General features: G+C 39.6%; 1 pseudogene; it reads left to right on the top strand.

Annotated features, from left to right (window-relative positions):
- Nucleotides 1–1,574: 1,574 nt before the first annotated feature.
- Nucleotides 1,575–21,619, top strand: part of LOC149183280 (adenosylhomocysteinase-like) — a 67,976-nt pseudogene continuing 47,931 nt past the window's right edge.

The raw sequence follows: 21,619 nt of genomic DNA, 5'->3' as shown, positions 1-21,619 counted from the left end.
CTAGGAGGATGGTGTTGGATCAGACTTCTTATCAGTTGTAATTCTCCTTGATATCAATAAAGTTCTTCAAGATTTTTCCCAATTGATTGTGTTAACTGTAAATGCATTCATTTGTTTATCATATTTCTGATTCTATGATGTTTATGTTGTGATGGATCATTATGCTTTGACAGGTCTTTGTTTCTGTAGCTGTGCAGGTACTCTCCAAGCGTGTTATGTACGGGGAGGAGTTATGGGATCAGCCAAAGGAGAGGGAGATCAAGTGAGGATTCAAGCGAAAGTTACAGGTTGTTCCTTCATAATCTCTTTATTATCTGTCACTCATAGGAAAGATATTGAATTGCTTTCACTATTGCTTCTAGGTTAGCTACCAAACCTAGAGGGTTAGTCATTCAAAAAGACATTAATTTTCCTAGAAACACCTCTCCCTCTGTAGTGAAAGAACCTTGACACAAGTAACATTGATCACTCAGGAGGCATATGAAACTCGCTATTCTAAGACAAGGAAGACCACTCCCATGTGCTGACAAGCAAGAGGTAAGGCAAACCTTGAAGATAATGGAAACCAAGCCATCATACAGGATTGGACTCCTACACCAAATTGTGTGAGGTATAGTTGGGGCTTCATACTGGGGAGATCCCCTGAATGTTGGTGGGTCCAACACCGTCAACATTTTTGGTACGAAAAGGAGGGATGCTAGTTGTTTATGGTTGAAAGTCCTCTCACCCCCACTCATCAATCATCTAGTGAAGCTAGTAACTCCCACTCTCTCTCACCTACGCATGACTCTAAAGTTGGTCACTCTTCACCTCCCATACATGAACGTCAAATTTCATATCAGCACCTCCACTCCATCAGTCCCATCACCTGTCAGTTCGCGAAAGAATTCAGACTTATCCAAGGAATACAAAATCTTCCATACACGTCAAGGAAGCCAATAACCACTCCCACATGGCTGGTTGTATCATAGAAGGAAGAATCATTTCTTTCCACACTTGAAGTTTTGGAAGAAGCTTTTAAAAATGGAGAGGAGCCTATGGTCTTCCAGTAGGGATAATGAAACACCCTCATGATATTGGGCTTATATTCCAGTACAAGAGGTGGAGAGGAAGGGATCGAAGGAGGTGGAGGCAGAGATGAACCAACAAACTCAAAGCTGGAACCGTCATATTCTAAAGAGTAGGAGGATGAAGAAGAAGAAGAAGAAGAAGAAGACATGGATAACCAAAACTTGGAATGGATGACTTAGGGACCATTGGCTCTCCCGAGTGCTTTGCACAAGATGCCAAAGCATTTGTAGAGAATTCACAGAAAGTATGACCCTGACAGAGGAGTGAAGGAAAAATATCGCTTGGACAACTTCTACCTATAGCTGCAGATCCTCGAGGTAGGGTACGAAGACATGGCATGCAGGCTATTCACATGTACCTTGGATCTCTGCATAACAGTATGGTATCACAGCCTTCCAGTCAACTCCATCCAGAACCGGGGTATGTTCAAATGTATGTTCCTGGAGAAATTTATCGATGAGAAGACCCTAGCCATGTTACTCAAAGAGTTGGGTAGCCTAAACATGGAGGCAAAAGAAAAGTTAAAGGACTTAAATAAGAGGTTTATGCACTTATTGACCAAGTTTGCAGAAGACATGAAACCTCATCAATCCATCATTGTTGATTACTACACGTCTGAATTGCCAACCAGCATCACACAGTTCGTCAAGCGAGCTACGAAACCAACAGTTTTTGAAAATTGCGAAGAGGAAATCATTGTAAAAAATAAATTGCATGCGATTGGAGTCATCAAGGATGAAAAACCAATGAAGGAATCCAAAGGCGTGAGAAGGAAGCCCCACGATGTGATGAGAAAGGTTAAAGACAATGAAGCAAATGATATTGAAACCCTTACTTGTCTTGTCAAGAGCTTGAGAATAGAAGTAACTGAGCTAAAACAATGAACAATGAAAACATCTATAAGCAGTCAACTGCCCAAGCAAAGACACGAAATTTTGATCTCTTCATGTAGATAAGCACCCAGAAAGGTCTTTTCCGGATTGGAAATGAGTTGCAAGCTTAGTATGCAACCATATGCCAAATATAGTGAGCAGTTCCTAGGGCCACCCAGGAGACACAGATGATGACAAAGATTTTGCACCTAATGAGACATCAAGCACTGAGCTAATGATAAACATGTATCATTCCTAGTGAGAAACGCAGAAGACAAACACCAAGAAGTAGCCCCAAAAGGAAAATGGTCGATATAGTCTCATAAGTCAAGGGATCCCCCTACAGTTGGGGAAATGCAACAAAGGCTTGATCTATTGAGGAAGGTTGATCCACCAGCCACCCAAAAGAAGAAAACACAAAGCAACTCTGGGAAGACAATAGTGGATAAGAGTACATCCATGAGCAGCAAACTGCAGAACACTCCACTGGACAACAAAAACAATAGTCTCACACCGGACATCTCGGTGAGTCTATCCGCTCTGGATTACAATATCATGGAAGACATGAAGAAAGCTTACACAAACATGAGTTTGTTCAAGTTGGATAAGATTCAGAGTCAGTGGGATATTCTGGTACAACTACTCGAGAAGACATCTATAGATAGTGGAACCTCTACCAACAAGGGAGCAAGCACATCTCCTAGATCACTCACAACTGTGCTAAACACACTCTACATGGAAGAAGAAAACTTTGTTTTCCCTCCCATTTTTATTTCATTTTAGACCTTTAACTATAATGTTCAAAACATTTGGTTTATTCTAGCACATCAACCAATGTCATGCTGCTCTCCATTGCTAAGAAGTTCAATGCATAATGGAGCAAGTTGTCTGAGCAGATCATCCAACTCTATTGGAAATTAATACCATCTATTGGTGAACTTTGGGATGTGATCATCCCACCATGTCATGAAGTTCGAGTTCTTTCATGCATAAAAATTGTTATTGTGGAAATACCAGAAGAATATGGCTTACTACTTAGTAAATACTAGTATAGAAAGTTGAACGAATACTTTTCTATCGACTGGTCACAATTGTGGCTTTTGTACTAGGGTAAAATAAATCAAATTGGGTGTTATCCGAGAGTTACATGAGGCATAACATCACTCCCATCGATGGCGACAACAAACCATTGGCCTTCGCAGAGCTCGTGTTCGGCAACTGCCTCTTGGAAGCAACACTAGGGTGTTATCTCGCACAGTCAGCTCCAACCCCACCAAACATATTGTTGGGTCTCCCTCCTTGCCCAACTAATGGGAATGAAACTTGTACAATGCATTGTAACACTAGTAGCAGTAGCAGTAGCACTAGAACTAACAGTAGTAATAGTAGTAGTAGTAGTAGCAGGAACAACAGTACAAGCGCGTCAAACGTTCCATGTACAGATGAGTTGTGGACCACGTACTTTGAAAAATCTAAGACACAGGATGGCTCTGTAGCCGGGTGTGACTTGATCGACCCAAAAAATAAGAAACATTTGATTTTGAGCCACTTGGAGTTCGAGTGCAGAAACAACATTATTGAATATGAAGCACTCGTGTTAGGCTTGCAAAAGCCCATTAACCTCAATGTGGGCATGCTCAAAGTGGTAGGTGATTCATGAATAGTGGTACGATTGGTACATAACACCATAAACTATTTTTCACCTCATCTAAAAAGTTACCAACAAGAGGTGTGGTGGTTTATCTCTACCTTCCAAGAATTTAATATTACTGTTGTGCCAAGAATCCGTAATAAAACTACCAATGCTTTGGCAAACACAACTTCTAGAATGTCACCTCTTAAGGATAAATTTATTGTTGAAATTTTGTATAAGTTGTCTATCCTTGATAACATAACTAATTTACGTTTTTTTGATGATGATCAATATATCGCATTTCATGGCCAATGTTGATGTCTTCAAAGAAATAGCAATTGATGAAGATGAGCACGAGTAGTCTCTACAAGCGGGGGTTGATGATAAGAAAGGAAACCTCATCCCCAAGGGCTTGGTATCTTTGGAAAATATCTATGACATGCAGAAACGCTTTCAGGGGCCAAGGAACCGCAAAACCCACAACTCCACCATGATGCATGAATAGATAAACCTTGGAACTAAACAAGATCTAAAGTGCGTCAATCTTAGCACGTGTTGCAAACAACAGGAGCGACAAGCCTTTTTCCTCTTGTTAAAATAGTACCAGTATGTGTTCGTGTGGACATATGACAATCTGAAAACTTACGACACGCGAATCATCGAACATGTCATTCCAATCAAAGAAGGGGTCAAGATATTTCTGTAGAAGTTGAGGAAAGTCCATCAGTCAATTGAACCTCTTATATAGAAAGAGATGACCAAGTTGTTGGATGCATGGATCATATATAGAGTTCGTCATTCCACATGGCTTTCCAACCTTCTTCCTATACGAAAGAAGGCTGGGGAGATCCACTTGTGTTTCGATTTCTGAAAATCGAACCACCCCTCAAAGGAAGACAATTACCCCATGTTGTCTATGGAGCATATTTTATAGATAGTATCTCGGGCAGAATTTTTTTTCTTATTTGATGGGTTTTCACGATATAATAAGGTCCTAGTAACAAAACCTGATTGATTCAAAACTACATTTTGTACCAAGTGGGGTACGTTCACATAGAGATGAATGTCATTTGGGCTTGTGAATCGAGGTGCAACCTTTCAGCATGCCATGGAAATCGCCTTCCATGGACTCATCGGATAGAGTGTAATGGTATACCTTGATGATGTGACCATGTTTTCTAGAAAATTGTTAGACCAAATATGCCACTTGAAGAAAATATTTGAGTGCTGCCAGAAATATGGGGTTTCGTTAATCCCAAACAAAGCGTATTTGTAGTGTCTGAAGGGAACCTCCTTGGGCACAACATTCCTAGAAGTAGGATCAACATTGATCTGGACTAGGTCCAAACCATCACACAAATCCCTCACCAATCCAACAAGAAAGAAATGCAATCCTTCTTAGGAAAGACAAATTTCCTCCCGAAGTTCATCTTGGACTATGTGTAGATAGTAAAACTAATGCAAGATATGATCAAGAAGGATTTAGTTCACAGCTAGGGAAATATGGAAAATATTGCATTCACAAAGTAGGCTATAGTAGAAGTGTATGCACTTTACAACCCAAATTTCAGGCAATATTTCTTGCTATACACCTTTGCCTCTGACAACTCTCTTTGCACAATACTCACTCATAAGGATGAGTTGAATGACGAATGTCCCATCTCCTTCATGAGTGCAAGAATGCAAGGGCAGAAACTCAACTACCTCACCATTGACAAATAAGCGTATGTAATTGTTGTAGCGGCTACAACTACCCTCCAAAATTTTTCCTTAGCTTCGTTTCAGAGCCTTCCTTCCAACCTTTCATATCATCATGTCTTGCTTCATCAAGTACACAAGCTTCAGTGATTTTCTTGCAAAATGACAGCATGTCCATCAAAGCTTGTTGCATTTCCCTCACAGGGTTTTCCTCCAAACTTGGTCTAGCTGCAAGCTGAGTAGCTCCCTCAATAAAGTACACAATTTTGGAGGGCAACCAGCCTTCCCTCTAGAAATTACATAATTTTGTCTGGAAGCCTTCTGGGCTCCAGAATTATGGAATTCTGCTAGTGAGGCTTCATCCAGAAAATTGTACAATTCCTTCCAGTGTGGCAGGTTAGCCGAGGAATTGTGCAATCCTAGGTAGCAGTTAGCTGCTCTTCCTAGAAATTGTGCAAATCTCTTGGGAAACCAGCCCAACCCCTTCCATAAATGCACATTTTCTCCCATAAGTGGAGCAGCTGTTTCCAGGAAAACTAGTGTCTTTTCGATCTGCTAGTCCCACTAAGATTGGTAGCTATCTTAGAAACAAAAAAATCAAAGCACTTTGCGATTTCCTTTATGTATGATAGATAAGAGAGAAGCAAAGGGACCAACCTGGATCTTCCGCTTGACTCCTTGCTTGATTTCTCTCTCCCTTGATAGAGCTTGTGAATCCCCTCCTACTTGTCCCGCTTAGATAATACTTGTAGAGACAAAGTAAAAAAACACCATTAAAGCATCTCGATCTATAATATCATAAACAATGCAGAATCAGAAATACATTGAACATACAATTGCATTTACAAATAACAAGATTCATAAGTACACGATTGTATGGAGGAAAAATCAAAGAACTTTATTAGAATAGAAGGGAGAATTACAACCCAGCTGTCTAATCTAGCATCATCCTCCCAGCATCAAAGCCCTCTTCACCTCATGAAAAGCAAGATCACCCAACAATGCAATGCTTCTTCTCAAAGATAAACTATCAGCAATGCCTTACAAATTACAAAATTCTAGCCTCTATATCTCTCAGATGAGGGATCCATTTATAGATGTTTGCAAAGGTGTGAGTCATCTATTGGTTTTTGATTAGTGTCATTCCACTTGAAGTTCTTAGTTCCACTTGGATATTTCTTGGATCTCTTACTCATCCTGGGTGAATTCAGAGAGGCAAGTGTCATAAAGGAAGTTTCTAAAAGATTCCATGAGCATCCACTTAGCAAATTTCCTCAGACATTTGTCCATTCTCGCTCAATGCACCCCACAAAAGTATTCTTCAGTATGCATCGCACCTACCTAGTGTAGCAGTGAGTATGCATTGCACCTTGATAGTGGAGCAGTTAGTATGGTCCAGTTTTGGCTAGTTTTGAGTGGTTTTTCAGGTCGAACTTCTGGGGAATGATGTAATCAGTTGACTATGATCCTTTAGGGTATGAAACAACAATTTTAGGGGTTAAAGAGCCCTTCATTTATCAACATATAAGATTTGGGTTGCAGTGCCCAAATATGTCTATAACAATTGCCCCCTAAAGAATGAAGTTGTAAATATTTTGATGTCAGGTGAAATGCTTTATAATGAGGATCCAAGGTATTCGAACTAGAAGGTGACCTGTATAAGATACAATACAATACATCATCATCATATTATTTTCATGATCTAGCTGAGGCGGGCATTCCCATGCTCAACTTTATAAATTCATTTTCATGTACATAGGACAGATAATCATCTGTAGTTGCAGACTGGTGATTCTTTTTATGTAGAGTCATCATCCCTTAGCTTGGATGATCATCTGTGCAGCTTCTGTGTACATTTGATGTCTTTATATTCCTAAATATATCGCGGCCCGGATGAATGAAACTAGATCCGGGGTCTTCAAACTCATTCAATCTTCGCCTGATGTACAAGTTGATCCATGTGAAAAGATGTTCTGAAGTTGAACACGGAAGGACATCGCCTGATTACTAGCCAATATATAAGTTGTTAACAGGCGTGATAGGAATCACCAATAATGATAATGATCCTCAAGGTACTACAGTACAATTCACGTGGTGTGAATATATGATCTGATGTCGAACACCACGTAAAATCTTTTGGTCGAAGGCCATTGATGTAAACCTGTCGTCGGAAGTGATAAACTTGCCATTGAGGCATGCAAGCTTCAAAGTACTGAAAGGGTTGTTTCTAAGTCACCTTATTGGATAATGAACTGATGTCAACAAAAAGTGACCCATCGTAGGAGGGCCTTAATGTATCCCACATCAATGACATGAAACGAAGCAAATGATTTTGTGGAGGTGAAAATGATTTGATGATACAAACTTAAGGAATGGCGATCATGAAAAATGGAGGGTGAAGGTATTGCAGCGGATGAGGCGTTAACTGGATGGTGAATTCTTTGAATGACTTCTCTTGAACATATCAATGAAATTGAGATGGATTGGTAGCATTAACCCCAAAAATGGATGGTATGGAGGACCAATGGTGAAATGACCAGTGAATGGAAAAACCCAACCCGACTCAATCAGGGTGATGGAGCGAAAGTGTCATGTTCAAGAGTGACCTGCTACCAATAAAGTTCTCCAAGTTTTCTTCCCTTTCTTCCCTAGTCATTGCTGACTAGTACCTCCTTATTTTTGTCAAGATTGAGGAGGATAACATATGCTTGTTCTATAATTTTCCCTTCGGGCAAACTTATCGCTATGTTTTAGCGAGCCTAGTGATAGTGAAACTTGTTCTTGTCTGGATGGACAAGTTTGTTTCTATTGTTTTAACGAGTTTAATGACAAAGATAACTCGGTCCTTTTCATATTTATAGAGTTTGAAAAGGGACAAAAAGGAAACTCCAGTAGTCCTTTTTCGTAGCATAATCCCTTAAGTCTAAAAAAGTATAAAATAATATGAAAGGGATGACTTTTCGATTGCTTTAGCGAGCCGAAAAAGACAAGTGCTCGATCTTTTTGTGGGATAATCCCTCAGGTCTAAAAATATTAAAATGTACAAGAGGGATGGCGCTTCCCCCTACTTTAACGAGCTGAAAAGGCCAGTAGCTTAGCAATCTTTTCATATTTAATGAGTCTAAAAAGAGCTTAAAAGAGACTCGTTTTTTAGGAACGAGTGGCGTTTTAGGGTAGCAACTTGTTCCAGGTAATCTTGGAACTTCTAAAAACATGGTGATGTGAAGAGGGTGGCTAAAAAAACCACTCATCGCAATTGTTCCTCAAAAGGGTAAACAATCAAGTGGAAGCGTATGATTGGCCAAAAGAATGGAGGTGATGGTAGGAACACAACCAAGGCTCAAAAGCCTGATAGCACGGCAATCACAGAGCTTGTTTACTAAAAGCGGGTTTATTTTTTAATGAGCTTGAACATTGTGTTAACATATGCTCAGAAGCGGGTTTATTTTTTAACGAGCTTGAACCTTGTGGAAACATTTCTCATACCAGTAGTTAAAGATGTCTATCATTGGTAGGTTCATTCTTTAGTGAGCTTGAACTCTACGATAACATATGCTAATTTTCTTTGTATGTAGGCTAGAAACAACCAAAATACAAAGCTAAAAACACTAAAAAGCTAAGGAACTACTGAGGTTAGGTAGGATGGTTTTGTCTTTTGTCTAGAAAAAACACTTCCTTTGCTTTTTCTGTGCACAGCAGGAAAAGGTGAATGGTGGTCAGACCAATCACCTAACCTAAGAAGTTGAAACTAAAAAGCTAAAAAGATAAAAACACTAAAAGGCTAAAAAATGAAATCGGTCATTTTTTACTTGAATAAAAGGTTTGCATGCCCCCAGGCATCGAGAAAAGGAGAGTCTCCAGGTAACCATTTGGAAGTCACTGTGGTTAAGCAAGGTTGTTTCGTCCACAGAGTAGATAAAACATTTCCTTGGCTTTGTCTGCACCACAGACAAAGGTGAATGGTGTGTCAGAACAATCATTTAGCTTATAGGAAAACACATATGGTAAGATGGCTTCATCAACTGTTTAGACAAAACGCTTCCTTGGCTTCGTCCACAGAGTGGAAAAAAGTGAATGGTGTGGGTCAGCACTTCCAATCACATAACCTTCAAGGAAACCTTTTTTTTCTTTAGCTGGGTTTGCCTACCGAAGCAGATCACGGTGCATGCCCCTAAGCTTCGTTACATTCACCGGACTACTCGCCACAATCAGGTGGATGGAATGAAGGTTAAAGAGACATTCTTGATGCAAATAGACCATATAGGGATGATGTTTGACTTGGATTTGTGTTTGAACCAAGAAATGAAAGCTGGTCGATAAGCTATACCATTTTTCCTTCATGCAGGAAACACATTACTTGAAAGAGTGTGGAAACAATAGCTTCCATACACAAGAAGTAGATTATAATCTAATGGTCCTTAGACTACCATCACGTTCAAGTAAGCAGTTTTCCTTCTCAAAGTTATCGGTAACTGTGGAAGGATCCCTAACAGTCGACTGGTTCCTTTATTAAAGCTTGACAAATTCTGTGTCACAGGCATAAGCGATGGTGAACCAAGAACTTTCCAAGTAGTTGAGGAAAGGATACTCACTGAAGCCCCTCCATCTATGATAGTGCTAGACATGACCATTTTGTACACTTGTACTATGATCCAGAATGGTATATCAGATGGAAGGCGGGGTCTTTCTAGTTGATTCCAATCGAAGGAAACAACTACACTGCTTGGAGGGGGTACCGGATAAACGTTTGAATGAACCCCTTGAACTGGGGAATTTTCCTCCTGTTGTAATGGAACAGGCGGATTGCCCCCAAGTTCATTAGACTCTGTATTAACAAAAAGAATTTGAACAATATTGTTTTCATTCTCTTTGGGAATAGTATCATCTGAAGGTGGACCTTTTGAAGGCAAGACTGGGTCGACTACCATCTCAACCTACTGACTTTGGTCCAGTATGGACTCAGAAGGTTCACTCTCAATGATATGTGTTTCAACCGATGATTGACTTATGTCAGTCAGATTTTCAACTAGCAAAGGACTTGGTGAGAGTTTCTTGTATCCAGGTGGAAGTCACTGCAGCGAAGCAGGACGGTTATGCAAGATTCTCTTAGCCTCATCTAGAAAAGGACAATGGGGAAGGCGATGGTCTCCTTCACACAATTGACATGGAATTCTGACATTTCCTTTTTGTCTTGGAATTTTATTTTCACTAGTTGATGGTGTGTTGTCAACATGATCGCCAAAGGTTGATGACACCGGATGGTGCAAACAAGGAGACCATTCTCTCAAGATCCGTGGAATGAAAGGACAATCTCGATGAAAATTGTTTCCTTTTCAAATAAGACAAGGATATTTAGGAGCGTTTATGTGTGGATTTTCATCGAACGATTCATGGTTTCCCCCTTGCTTAACTGACTTCTTCTTCTTCTTCTCCTTCCCTTTCTTCTTCTTCTCAACCACTTGGTTATTAGTATCACTATTTTCACCAAGAGAAGAGGAAGAAGGGGTGGGAGAAACAAACGAAGTAGAAGGTGAAGGGTCAACTTTAGTATCAAATGGCTGCTGATTCGATTGCTGAAGAATCACGGTGTTTTGAATGACAGAGGTTGAGAATAGCCATACTAGTAGGCCAATTGTGATTCCCCAAAGGGACAATGTAGCCATATACAGAGCACCAATTTCTCCCCAAGAAGAGAGAGGACTAGGATTCCCCCCAAGAGGGATTACTTGATTGGTGGACTCCATTATCTCAACCTAAGATCAACGAAGGAACAAGGATGTTATTCCGAATTAAATAAATTTTAATGACACTTTGACATAACTTTTCTTTTTCAATTTTTAAGAGTCGAGAAAAAGCTAAAGATGACTCTAGTCCCCTTCGATTTTTAATGAGCCTGAAGTGACAAGTGCTCAGATGGACCTTTTCTTTTAAGGAGTCGAAAAGGAATGAAAGTGACTACACTAGAAATCTAGACAAAGGGATTACCAAACCAATCGCAAAACTGCAATATACAACTTGGTGGTAAATTAAAGAGAAATTACCAAGGACTTACGTACGACAGTTAATCTTCTCAAATGTTGTGTTTAGTGCATCGCGATCGATAGGGCAGCAGACACGACTTCCTATGGATAAAGGATATAAGTCTGTTGTGGTCTCCCAATATATACTCAACGGTACGGGGAGCACAAGTCTGTACTAGCACTTGTCGTATCAAAGAGGAGGAATCACCCAACCTTCAATGAAAGCGATAGTTACTATATTTTATGACATCAGAACGTGTCTCTAGCCTAGACCTCTAGATGTGTTGCGTTAGGTTCCAAAGCATTGTTATGTTCATTGAAATTTATTTTAGAGTTGATCTTGCTTAGAAGTTTTCCTTTCAAGGTTCGCCAGGTGATGTAGATGTAAAAGTCTTAAATATGCAATCTAAAATGATAAACAGTCATTGTTTACTTTTAGCAATGAAAATCCTAGCTACTAAGGAAAGAAGATTATGATTTCTTTCAAACAGAGAGTAAAGAGCACACACTAAATGCACTTTTCCTAAATTATTTTCCACACACAGTCTAAATGCAAATGCAAATGCATGTATTTGTTTTCTGTTCCCTTCCATGTGAAGAATGCAAAAAAGGAAAACTAATTACAGATCTGAACTATTTTCTTCAAAGTGACATTTCGACGATTTCTTTTCAAAATGAAAGGAAGACTAAAACAACACTTTTCGATTTCGAATAGAGAAATGCTTTCAATGCTTCAAATATTAACAATCCAAATCAAATACATGAGAAAAATTATAATCGACTATCTAGAGGAGGAAGACTTTATGAAACTCTTCTTTTTTGACTAAAAATGACAATTACGACACTTTTTGCATCAAAACGACAGTTCGATTAAGCTACTTTTCGACAAAGGATCGTAAATGATGGACAAATACATAAAAACATTTAATAATCATAATCAATGGAGGCTAAATTATGTAAAGCAAGGAGGCTTCAACAATGAGATACTGATCATAAGAAGCAAAACAACTGAAAAGAGCTAAAAACAAAGACAAAAAACCCAAATTTCAAGGAGAGAAATATGATTACTCAGTCATGGCACCTGTGCTTCATAGAAACAGGGATGCATCTCACCTGCTACACACAGGAGGTGCAATGCATACTAGCTTCCAGTGATGGACAGTGCGATGGGCCAGGGAGCGAAACTGAGGCGGGTTTTTGCTCAAATTTGCTGCTGAGTTCAGTGATTTAAGCTGAACTATGATGGATAGTAAAAAAGAAAAGTACAGGGGTATAATCTTAGGAGGTTATTGAACTACCACAAGGGCATTTAGAATGTTTGTAAGTTAGATGTTCAGTTCATAAACTAACCTAGAGATTGACTGAAGCAACATTCATCTACTTTGTAATTGCATAGCAAGAGCAGTTCGAAGGCTATCTGGCTAACTTCAGGCTCCGTCTGTAGTTTATAAAGTAAACAACAATAATAAGAAAAAAAACTATTCATTCCCCAGTGGATTCACCATTTTGTTTCCAGGAAAAATAATGTCTTTTCGATCTGCTAGTCCCACTAATATTGGCAACTATCTTAGAAACAAACAAATCAAAGCACTTTGCGATTTCCTTTATGTGTGATAGATAAGAGAGAAGCAAAGGGACCAACCTGGATCTTCCACTTGACTCCTTTCTTGATTCCTCTCTCCCTTGATAGATCATGCGACTCCTCTCCTACTTTTCCCGCTTAGAGAATACCTGTAGAGACAAAGTAACAAAACACCATCAAAGCATCTCGATCTATAATATCATAAACAACGTAGAATCAGAAATACATTGAACATACAGTTGCATTTACAAATAACAAGATTCACAAGTACATGATTGTATGGAGGAAAACTCAAAGAAATTTATTAGAATGGAAGGGAGAATTACAACCCAACTGTCTGATCCAGCATCATCCTCCCAGCAACAAAGCCCTTTTCACCTCATGAAAAGAAAGATCACCCAACAATGCAATGCTTCTTCTCAAAGATAAACTATCAGCACTTTGTTACAAATTACAAAATTCTAGCCTCCAGATCTCTTAGATGAGGGATCCATTTATAGATGTTTGCAGATGTGTGAGTCATCTCTGGGTTTTCGATTAGTGTCATTCCACTTGTAGTTCTTAGTTCCACTTGGAGATTTCTTGGATCTCTTACTCATCCGTGGGAAAATTCAGAGAGGCAAGTGTCATAGAGGAAGTTTCTAGAAGATTCCATGAGAATCCACTTAGAAAATTGTCTCATACATTTGTCCATTCTCGTTCATCGCACCCCACAGAAAGCTTCTTCAGTATGCATTGCACCTGGCTAGTGTAGCAGTCAATATGCATTGCACCTTGACAGTGGAGCAGTCAATATGGTCCAGTTTTGGCTAGGTCTGAGTGGTTTTTCATGTCAAACTTCTGGGGCGTGATGTAATCAGTTGACTTAGGGTATGAAACAACACTTTTAGGGGTTAAAGATCCCTTGTTTTATTGACATATAAGATTGGGGTTGTAGTGCCCAAATATGTCTATAACAACAGCCTCTGGAATGTGCAATTGAGCAACCTCTTGCATGTGCAGTTGAGTCAATTGGTTCTCTCCGGGACCGAGAAAAATTGATTTTCATTCATGGGCTGCTTCTCCTAAGGCAACATGAAAATGCATCCCTTGATTCAGGGATCTACTTCTAATAGATATAGGTTGCATGCAAGGATCATCTCAGAAAATATCCCACCAAGTGTCACTCTTCCTACATTTGTGGCATGTGTTTCACATCTTCAATTTTATCAAAACTCATGAACCGGATGTTGTAGAGCTCATTCCTAACATCAACCTTGAAGCTCTGACAACCCACATTGCATCTAGGAGTCGTCAACATACTTAGCTCAATTGTTTTGGGGTAAGCTCTCTTTCCATGTCTTATGTTTCTTTTCTGGTGCTCTTTGTGTTTCACTTCATATGAATGTTGTTTGCTTGATTTTAGTGAGCACTTGTTGTCATTTTGGTAAATACTAGCTTGTACTAGCATCGTTTCAGTTTTTGTTAACATCTCACTACTGTCGCATGCATGAAACTTCTTTTCACGAATAGTCGCCGATTCGGCAACTCGCCTCACCCACATGCATGTTGTTCCATCTTTTGAATCTATCATTCACCATTTTCATGCACGATCATTCACTTATGCATACACTTAGTATCGCCATGCATTCGCATTCACATTTGCCTTCAGTTCCCTGTTGGCAGGTCTCGGCAGTCTTGGCCCAGTCTCTGCCTCACCAAGATAACATTGCACAATCTTGAAAGGGAAGGCTCTATATTCCTCTCAAGAAATGTGCATTTCTACTGAATGAATGTCCTCCAGTCTTGCATTTCTTAATTTTCAGGGACAGTGACTGTTGGCCCAGAAAATTGTGCAATGCAGTCAGTGAGCCTACAACCATTGCCAGCTAAGGTTGCACATTGTGCAATTCCAGCAGTCAGCATCCAAACTGGACTGCGTATTGAATAGTTCCAGTAGTTATTCAGCCTCCCAATAGCCTAGACTATGCCTTGTGGAGTATTGGTAATCAATCTCCCGACCTCCCAACAGAAATTGCGCAACCTTCATGATCAGTCACACAAGTATGTTGCAAGTCACTTCTCAAGTTCATTCTGGTTTTCGACTGACAGATTGCTTGCCATGAGTGTTTCCATGTCTCCAAGTATTACAGGTGTTTTTCTCCCTCTCAGCTACATAGGTACAATGGTTTCCAAGAGAGCAGAGATGAAGACACCATTCAGAGCACACTTGGGGATGCATTCAATCAAGTGTCTATGGACTTGCCTACCCACGAAGACATCGAGTTGTTCATAGAAAAGGACATCAAGATATGATAACAGCAAAATCACAACAAGCACCACCAATAACAGTAACTAAAGGTAGCATACCGAATGCAACAATTGCAAGAGGAAGGTTGTTGATAACACAGAGGTGGAACAAAGTTGCAAGCTCAAGCAGATCCACTTGTGATGAAAGCAACTTTGAAGACTTGGGTTATGAGGTGACGGCGTGACATGAAGATCGTGTGAAGATAGAGAATGGAACAAAGAATGAGTTGCATGTGTAGAAGCGGCAACTGAAGGAAGAACATAAGATGCACAGATGAGAGAAAGAGTTGTAGCATGAACAACTACAACAATGGGCACAACATGCACTCACGGATGAAACTATAGCCATACAAGTAAAAGATCCATCACAGTAGCTGGCATAGAGTAGACATGGTGAGTAGTGTTGTTAATCACATGTAAGGGAATTCACCAGTATGTATGTCATTGTGCGCACACATGTGATCAACCCATTCATCACACTCATCGAGTAAAAGACATGAAGCAAGTCCAACTTGAGCTAAACATGTAGTTGAAAGTTGATGTGCATGAGCACTAGCACACACTAGAAGATCAACATAGACACTATGCATCAGTGTGTTGCCAGTTCGGCCACACCAAAGAAGACCATGCGCATACTAGTAGATGCGTTGGATGAAGGTGACATACCAATGCACCTAGATGCAATGGAGGCAAGAGTTCGCTTCAAAAAGATGTCACCATGGAGCACATGCACACCATCACAAATGACCAAGCTTGGCATCAGATCACCACCTTCACCATCACAAGCATGCCAAAGAGTTGGTCTCACCACAATGGACCGAGTGTTAGTGATGTCTTTCATGGCTTGCTCAAGCCATTTTGTCTCACATGAGAACATGTGCATTGTAATGTAATGCCTTGTCAAGTGGAAGTTCAAGTGTTGATAGTTGGATGTAACAATCATAGAGTAGATGAAGAGTCATGAGGGTAGACGAATTGTCACAAAGGGGAATGTCAAGGGTCACCCCACCCTTTGCTATAAATAGTACCTCATAACTCATTGTAAAGGCTTTTGGTCAACCAAGCTTCCGATAGGACTATCTTTAAGAGATCTTGGACAATATTGTAACAAGCCTTGGCTTCTCGACTCTATAGAACTAGTATATCTCTTTGGAGGAGCAGGCGTTTGTGGCCGTAATGTTCCACTATCAGAAATAGTGGTTATACATGGATGTATTATATGACTGGAACTTACACTTATTAATGTAATAGAGCCAGCACGTTTCATGCATATTTTGTATTGTATTTTATGCTATCTAATTTAATGTAAATGATATATGTATTTTCTTGCTTACGCATGCATGTATGGACTTTTATGTGTATGTATGTATGAATCTTTCTGAAAAGTGATGTTGGTTTAACTGTCACTTTGGATTTCTATTTAACTTGCCTTCCATGTTGTGATGCATCTCTACTCGTGTGTTTCCTTCTTAACTCTATGCTATCACAGGTTTCCAAGGGGTGCACTCATCTCAACCCCCATGTGTTTGAACCTATCATGCACCTTCCTTTCCTTCTTGTAGCTATCAAATGCTTGCTACCACCAAATGATGAGCACGAGTATTGCAACAAAAATGTTGCAACTCTTGGGGCTACCAACTTTACTTTATCAACCTGGGGTTCGTACAAACTTAAAGGTCACAGTGATGTATACACAAGTGGATGCAATGGGTCCACTCTTTATCACTACTAAGCTAGCGACAGACCACTATGGTTTCTTAAACCAACCTTATATTGATTCAGAAGTAGTTTGGTTACCAATCAAGAAAAGGAAATTTTGCACCAATTGGGAGAATTGAAATACTGTCTACTGCAGTAAGGAAAGACTGAAATCAATGCTTTAAACACAGTACTCATCTAACTAATTTCTAAGAGATCTTACTTCAGAAGAATTGTAACCTAACATGTGTGTAATCCTAACTATCCTAGGCATGCAATGTGAAATAACCAAAACATTCTACTATTGTGCATATGAATGAACACAATAACTCTTTTTTCCTTTTTGTCCTTTTTTGTGAAAATGTGAATCCTAAATATTCTTGGTGACGTGGAAGGTGGGTTAGAGATGGTGATGGAAAGTTAGATGGCTTGGGAGGCAAGTAGGGTTCTTCTGTTATTCTCTTGGATGCTTTTTTCACAAATTAGCATCAAAACAGGCCACTGTAGGTCATCCTACAGGATGTCCTAATGCTTCCTATAGGATGTCCTAATGATCCTACAGGATCCCATGTATTCCTACAGGATCCATCCGAGAGCAATAGAGGTGATCTGAAAGGTGTATAGGGCTTAGGGAAGGTGAATCACGGAGGAAACAAGGCAAGGGGGTGGCTATGACTTCTTGAGAGCTCAAACCAAAGTTTGTAAGATGGATGGATTTGCTCAACAAACCTGGAAAGTTGTTCTTATGGAATGATGAATTGGTTGAGGGAATTGGTGGCATTCAGTGATCATGGATGGATGATGTTAGGTTGGGGTTGCTGGCATGAGATCTTCCTGCAATATTGAAACTCCTACAATACATACATTATTGGCATTTATCCACAAATCATATCGAACAATGAAGATTTCTAATCAACTTAAGAAAACATAATTTCATTATTTAGTTTCCTAATTCATGCATGGAAATACTTGCAAAAGATTGCGAAACACCATGACATCTAATAAAAAGCTGAAGACATCAGAAATCACAATTGAACCCTATCTTTGAAAATTGAAAAGATGTTGGCCTAAGTAGCAAAAAACCCTAAATTCCATAACAAATCATAATTATGTCTTTTTGGATTTCAATAGGAGTTTTTCCTCAAACCATGGTCCCTAAAGGGATGAGTGAGGCCAAATCAACCTATTATTAACCTTTTTGGTATTCCTTTATCTCTCTAAAGCCATTGCTAAAGTAATGCACAAGGGGAAGCAAACTAATCAAATTCACCACTACTTGCAATGAAACAATGCTAAAATCAATTCAACACTTAATATATGAAATAACCTAAACGTACAAGTACAAGAAGAGGAGCCTTTGCTGCTAGGGTTTGGCCCTAACCCAAGATCTTCAACCCTTTGATTCAACTCAGCGCTAGATCAAGGAAATGCTCATTCTCATTAACTTATCAGAAAAATTACATAACAATGTTTTGCCACAAAGTTTGAACTCGAAATTGCTTAGTTCTCTTACATAAAAAATATGAATCCTAATGAGGCTATAGGCCTCCTTATTTATACAAATGAAGTCTCCAAAAAATTCCTTAAATCTAGGGAGGCTTGGCTCCCAAACTCAAGATGAACTGGCTCTTAACTATCACTGGCTCGGTTGCCCATGATCTCCATGACTCAGCTACTTGCAACTCCGAGATAGTGTTATTTGATTGAGGAATATTCGAATGAGTGATGATTTTAGTGAGGAGGATCTATCTCCTATATTCTCTCGTCCTTGTCTCATTTGAGTTTCTGCCCTTATTTTGCCAAAATTGCCATCATTTTCTCTCGAGGACCTACAAACAATGCACATTAGACCACTAGACATACATCTTACATTTACTCATATCATTAAGCAATTATAATTAAAACATGTAAGGAATTATAAGAAGAGTTGATTTTAATAAGATTGGAGGTGAATTAAGGTCCATATAGTTACCTAATGATGAAGCTCATCAATGGAGACATCTTACTTGCCTTTGTACAAAATCGCAATCAAGGAATGACCATATGACCCATTGTTAGGACTCCTACACCAAACGGTCTAAGGTATAATTAGGAGTTCTTACGAGGAAGATCCCCTTATATGTTGGCAGGTCCAGCATCATCAACATTTTGGCGCTAGAAGGAGGGTCAGATGACAAGTTGAGTCCTCCCATCTGTTTTGAGTCTCTACACATCTATTATCACAAACTATAGAGTTGCTCTTCTGGAATGTATGTCTTATGAAAATGACTTCATTATCTCATAAAATCTCTTAGATAACTTGTCACATAAAACATATGATGGTGGAGACCACGTAGCCTTAGTTAGGCATGTGGTCGGCTTTGTAGGCTCATGCGAAAGACATGGATTCTTTGAAGAATACATGAGTTGTGCGTTGTTCATCTACATGCTCTGAGGGCACCCAATGCAATGGTGTGCCATGCTGCCTGAAAAATATATTCATTCTCTTACTCATCTGGTCACAGAGATAAACTGTGCTTTCAATCACTTTGATCATAAAGCACTTAGCAAAGAAATTCTAAAATTACAAAAATCACTCGATGAATTCGTTGATCAGTTTTACACACACTTTTGTAATATTGCATACCGATTACACGAAGATGATATTGATTGGGAATTTCTCGATGGGAGACTTGAGTATGTTCTTCACATATCCAAACCCCACTAAGCACACTTCGATGATGGAGTTGCACAATCACAAGAAGGAACAGTTTTTGTCACAAGCGACTATTTGCCTTCACCTCATCAAACAACTCCACCACCGTGGAGTGGTGTGGGAGTTCATGCACACACATCTGTTGAACTCTCACATCCTCCCACCCCACCTACTCTTGATATATGCACATATTTGTCTTGCAATCTTGTTGGTTGTTAGGGGGATTCATTCCCTCAACCTCTGTCCCCATGTTCTATTGATCCTCCAGATTTTAATATCTTGTTCTCTTCCATTCCAGACTCCTCATTCGATGTCAACAAGGATAAACCTGCAGACGGAGTTGGTGTTGTGTAGCCAAACTATGCCATCATTCATGATGAGTGTATTTAGGAATCGAAAGAAGAACCCATGGTAAGGGATGACTCCCTTCTAGTCGTGCCTCATCCACTTTATCGTGACATCCCTTGTGATTCTTTCACTGTTGATTTCCCCTATGAAAACTCATTTCCAGATGTTTCTACTTCCGATCATTCACAGGACACGGCGGATGTCAGTCTGTCATTATAGTGCAGAGAGGACTCATCTTCCTCGAAAAATCCATCCAATATATCATCTATCTTTCCTGAAAACACAAAGGGTGAACATATTTTCTTCCCATCTACCCCTCTGCCTAATTCATCAAATCATGAGGATGTCGACAAACATCCAGAATTTTCTGATCTTGGTTGTCATAAGCTATCCACTTCCTCATCCGATCACGATGTTGAGTCAATCATTGTTAATATGTCCAAGGCACTAGTCTACGATGATCTATATGTCAACAAAGTCAAAACCCCACAAACTGTCGAGGCACTTCAGCCTAAGCTGATGGTTATGTCAGACCCTCGTTGTCCTAAGGTTTGTTTCGCTTCAGGTCAGGAAATTATTGAAACACTCAAGGCTCCTCATCACTCTCTGCTTTGCATTGAAGATCAACCACATACCCGTATTTCACTTCCTCCACTCGAAAAACACGACCCCATCGCTCATGCATTGGAGGAATCTTACACAGCAAGCACACATGCCCAACGTAAGTGGTCTACCTCTCTCACGTTTTCTTGCATGTCACAACCAAGAAAATGCATAAACTCAACATCTACACACGGTATAGAATAGTACCATGGCAAGCCCACAGAGTTCACATCATGCGCTTTCACTCATTTTTTTCTACGGACACTTTTAAACCCAGAGTGTGTTTATTTTTACTATTACATCTTTCTTGTTTGTTGGTTCGCACAACTATCTTGCTCGTGAACCATGCCTTCACCAGTCAACCAATGCACCTGTGGATGCATTGGAAGTATCGCTTCACGTGAGATGGCTCATACACCATTAGCTTAGGAGTAGGAGTAGTGTTTTCTTTCAGTCTATTTGCTTGCATGCTTGTTTGCTTGCTTACTTTCTTGGTTTGTTTGTCTACTTGCTTATTTTCTTACTCGCTTTGCTTTCAATTTTGCTTATGCTTCTACATTGATTTGTGGTTTTTTTGCTTGTTTTGTTCGAAGGTTAGTTTCGCATGAAATCATGTATGATTCTTAAATCAATTTGGGTAAAGTACAAGAGGACCTGTACAACTATCAAAATTTAGTTATCTATTGCCTACTCTATTATGTAAGAACTTCTTGTCTTCAGTCCATGATACATAAATGGAAAATATGTACTATTTGAATTAAACCTTAGTGAAAACAAAATGCATGCGCACTAACTAGTATCACCTACTGTAGTCAGTTGTTTTTGGTTTAACCCTTGTCAGCCCATTCAGGTAGAGTAAGGTGAGGGGGAAAACCTTAATACGCATGTCCGAGGTATAATAAACTACATCTCTACAGGAACAACCTCTTATGCTCTCAATAAGTCAGGATCCCTCTTTCGCCTATGAAATAAATAAGTGCTATGCACAATTATGAAAAAATGAAAAAGTGAAAAAAGTTTGAAAAAAAATGAAATGAATAAGGCAAAAAAGGAGAAAGGCTTCCTACGCAGAGAGGTGATGTAAGTAACTCCGTCAGGGTACTGACCAGG

The sequence above is a fragment of the Pinus tabuliformis genome, chromosome 3_2 (genome assembly GCF_031772625.1).
Source record: "Pinus tabuliformis cultivar Carrire ecotype Pingquan chromosome 3_2, CPIR1, whole genome shotgun sequence".
Lineage (NCBI taxonomy): Eukaryota > Viridiplantae > Streptophyta > Pinopsida > Pinales > Pinaceae > Pinus > Pinus tabuliformis.
Note: the sequence above shows the minus strand (reverse complement) of the source record. Positions and strands in the feature narration are given on the sequence as shown.